The sequence below is a fragment of the Malania oleifera genome, chromosome 8, assembly GCF_029873635.1.
Source record: "Malania oleifera isolate guangnan ecotype guangnan chromosome 8, ASM2987363v1, whole genome shotgun sequence".
Taxonomy (NCBI): domain Eukaryota; kingdom Viridiplantae; phylum Streptophyta; class Magnoliopsida; order Santalales; family Ximeniaceae; genus Malania; species Malania oleifera.
In genome coordinates this window covers 90,740,235-90,744,991 of record NC_080424.1, presented here as the reverse complement: position 1 = coordinate 90,744,991, position 4,757 = coordinate 90,740,235, and positions in this window count along the sequence as shown.

Genomic DNA, 4,757 nt, shown 5'->3' with positions numbered 1-4,757 from the left:
TCACAGTATCCAACAATACTATGATTATTTTGCTTATCCTGCTCAAATATTAGTCCAACATCTACCGTATACAAAATGTATCGTAGAATCCATTTCACAGCTTGCCAATGTTCCTTTCCAGGATCATGCATATACCTGCTCACAACTCCAACGGCTTGTGAAATATCAGGCCTTATACACACCATGGCATACATCAAGCTACCAACAGCACTTGAATACGGTACTTTTGACATGTATTCTCGTTCTGCTTCAGTTTTTGGAGACATAGATGCATTCAGCTTGAAATGAGGAGCAAGCGAAGTACTAACAGGTTTTAACTTCTCATCCATACCAAAACGCTTCAGTACTTTCCTCAAATATTGTTTTTGAGTCAAACAAAGCCTCCCCAATTTCCTTTCTTTACTTATCTCCATACCGAGAATTTTCTTTGCTTCACCTAGATCCTTCATCTCAAACTCCCTATTCAACTGAGTCTTTAGTTTGTCAATTTCTGTCTGACTCTTGGAGGCTATCAATATATCATCAACATAAAGAAGAAGATATATGAAAGATCTATCTTGTAGCTTGCAAAAATACACACAGTAATCATATTTGCTTCTTCTGTACTTTTGCCCCATCATAAACTTGTCAAATCGTTTGTACCACTGCCTTGGGGATTGCTTTAATCCATACAACGATTTTTCAAGTTTGCACACCATATTTTCTTTTCCAGCAACTTTGAAACCTCCTAGTTGAGTCATGAAGATTTCCTCTTCCAAGTCTCCATGTAAAAATGCAATTTTTACATCTAATTGAACTAGTTCCATATCCAATTTTGCTACCAAAGCCAATAAGATTCTAATGGAGGAATGTTTTACTACTGGAGAAAATACCTCATTGTAATCAATTCCCTCTGTTTGTGCATAGCCTTTAGCCACCAACCTTGCTTTGTAACGAACACTATTCTTGTCAGGAAATCCATCTTTCTTTGTATATACCCATTTACACCCAATTGCCTTCTTTCCCTTCGGAAGACTAACAAGCTTCCATGTTTGATTCTTATGAAGGGACTGCATTTCTTCATTCATGGCTTCCCTCTACTTTTCTTCTCCCGAACTTTGGATTGCTTCATTGTAAGTAACAGGAGTATCATCGTTTGCAATTGGAGATGCGTAAGCCACCATGTCAACAAAGCGAGCAGGCTTTCTAATTTTTCTCTTTGGCTTACTCAATGCAATAGATTCATGTTGCTGTGGAGGTTCTTGGGTTGAAACCTCTTCTATAGGCGACTCTTCTTCTACCATAGGAGAGTCTTCATTTTCTAGGTAAACAATTCTTCTATCAAACCCACCTGTTTTAGAGCACCATCTTTTTGCTCAACACTTTCTGTTATCACCTTTCTTAAAAAAGTAGATTCATTAAAGGTAACATCCCTGCTGAAGATTATTTTCTTTGTTTCTGGACACCAAAGACGATATCCCTTTACTCCAGAGGTGATTCCCATAAAGATTGCTTTCTTTGCCATCGGATCCAGCTTTGATTCCTTGACATGATAGTAGGCAGTGGAACCGAATACATGTAAGGAATCATAATCTGTAGCAGGCTTTCCAAACCATTTCTCCAATGGTGTTTTACCAAAAATAGCAGTAGATGGTAGGCGGTTGATGAGGTGGCAGGCATATGTTACAGCCTCAGCCCAAAATTCTCTACCCAACCCAGCATTGGATAACATACACCGAACCTTCTCCAACAATGTTCGATTCATACGTTTTGCCACTCCATTCTGTTGTGGTGTACTTCTCATTGTGAAGTGTCGTATAATACCTTCATCTTCGCAGACTTTAAGAAATGGATCACTTCTATATTCTCCACCATTATCTGTACGGAGGCACTTGATCCTTCTACTTGTTTGAGTTTCCACCATATTTTTCCATTTGAGGAAGACTCCTAACACTTCATCCTTAGTTTTCATAGTATACACACATACTCTTCGAGAAAAATCGTCAACACATAGTAGTGTTTTCCTCCCAGTGAAGTTGTCTTGGAAGGTCCCCACACATCAGAGTGAACATAATCCAAAATACCCTTGGTATTATGGATTGCAGTACCAAATTTCACTCTTGTTTGCTTCCCATTGATGCAATGTTCACAGAAATCTAGCTTACAGGTCTTTGCTCCCTTTAATAATCCTTAATTTGTAAGAAGTCTCAAGGATTTTTCACCTGCATGCCCCAAGCGTATATGTCATAACCTAGTTGCTTCTATTTCTTTATCATTAGAAGAAACTGTTGTTGTCGTCCCAATAACTGTACGACCTTGATAGTGATACAAGTTATTGTTCTTCCGAATTCCCTTGATTACCACAAGTGCACCAGAGATGATCTTCATGACTCCGTTTTCTGCTGTTACTTTGAATCCCTTTGATTCTAGGGTTCCCACAGAAATAAGATTCTTCATCGAACTTGGTACATATCTAACGTCCGTCAATATTTTGATTGATCCATCTTGATTCCTCAAGCGGACTGAACCAATCCCATGTGTGGTAAGAGGGACATCATTTGCTGTGTAGATGACTCCACCTTCTAGTTCTTTAAAATCAAAGAACCAATCCCGATTAGGACACATATGATGGCTACACCCAAAATCTAATAGCCATATACTCGAAGAACTAGTTGATGGCGTAGCAGCAAGCGAAAGATCTGAGCTCCCATCTTCGTACTCAACCACATTTGAGATGGCCTTTCCTTTATCAGGTTTGCCTTTATTCTTTAGCTTCGGGCAGTCTTTCTTCCAGTGCCCCTTTTCCCGACAAAAGGCACATTCATCTTTGTTTGGTATGGACCTTAACTTGGATCTCTTTTTCTTTCTTCTATTCTGGCTTTGTGAACGGCCTCGTACTACTAGAGCCTCGTTGGCTCCACTTGTGCTTTCAAGTTTGTCCTTCTTCCTCAATTCATAGCTATACAAAGCAGCACAAACCTCGCCAAGAGACACTTTATCCTTTCCATGGAGCAGAGTAGTTTCAAGAAACTCAAACTCCTCAGGAAGGGATCCTAACAACATCAAAGCCAGGTCTTCATCTTTAAAAGTCTCATCCAGATTAACTAGATCAGTAACCAACCTATTAAAGTTGGTGATATGATCATTCATAGTGGTACCGGAGACATTAGTGAAACGAAATAGTCTCTTCTTCATATGGGGTTTGTTCTGAGAACTTTTCTTCAAAAACTTTTCCTCCAATGCCTTCCACAACTTGTTTGTAGAAGTTTCCTTACAGAATGCATACTTCTGTTCTCTTGAAAGACACGATCGAATTGTACCACATGCTAATCAATTGATGGTCCCCCATTCTTTCTTCTTAATATCTTCTGGTTTCTCTTCTTCAATGGCAATGTCTAGACCTTACTGAAAGAGAGCGTCTAGAACCTCACTTTGCCACATCCCAAAATGATGGGTACCGTAAAAAATTTCTACTGCAAATCTGGCATTTGTCACAGTAGTTCTTGCCAAAATAGACGAGTTTGATGTGGATGCTTTTGCACTATCTGCCATAAATGCTATTCAATAGTTGCCGATGCGGAATGCCAATAGCCTAAGGAAAACTTTTCTGATGTGGAAGATTAGACTAAGCTGCAACCACAGAGTATACTAAGAATAACCTTGGCTCTGATACCAATTGTTGTGAAACTTGAGATTGTTCCACCTAACTTTACCACAGTTACAATTGTACAGGTAAATAGAGAGTGAATAATTGTGCAAAATTACACCAGATAAATTCCCAGGGAAGTGGGGGGTCACAACGGACCGCTTAAATCCCTCTTTCCTAGACAGAATTTTCCTTAGACAAGTAATTAACACAATATATTACTACAACTATACCTGACAAAAGTTAACTACTGAATAGATAAAAGGAAGAACACCAGAATTAACGAGGTTCGGCTAATTGTGCCTACGTCCTCGGACACTATCAATCAATATTTCTCTATTGTAGAAATATTACAAAATAAGAGAGAGAGAGAGAGAGAGAGAGAGAGAGAGAGAGAGAGAGAGAGAAGAGAGAATGTGCCTAAGAGAGAAGTAGGCAATTTTGGGGATGAGATTACAAATGGAGGTAATGGGTTTATATAGGTTAGGAAATACCACTATTACAACCACTAATCACCTACCTTAAAAAAAATAACCCACCATTGAAGATTTCAATGGCAATGGTAGACTTCTAGAATAAGCCATATTTCAACAATATATTTGTTTTCTTCTTTTGTTTGGTTTGATGCATGGGGTGTTTTATTGATTATTATGTAAGCCTCAAGTGTCCTTTTGTTTCCATGATATTCTTCCGTCATAAATGTTGGTTATTAATAAACTTGAGACAAGGCCGCTATGTGGGTGGTTTTCGACCCTTTTCAAAAAAAAAAATCCCAAGAGGGGGGGTAAATTGGGTATTTAAAAATATTTTGGTATTTCAATCCTTAATTGAAAACCCAACCGTACAAGCACAAATTTCGATATACGCCGATTTCAATATTATACAACTTAATTGATTTAATTAGTGGATATTTTAATTAATTTAGTATTACCCAATTATTCTCACGTATTTTGGATATTCTTATGTACCAATATTTAAAGCATACACAACAGATATAATATGAATATAAGTGCGGACATGTATAGAGAGAAAAAGAGAAAGCGATAACACAGGATTTTTAACGAGGTTCGGCCAAATCCAGCCTACGTATGTCCTCGCCTTGGGCAAAATACCCATGGATTGCACTAATTTG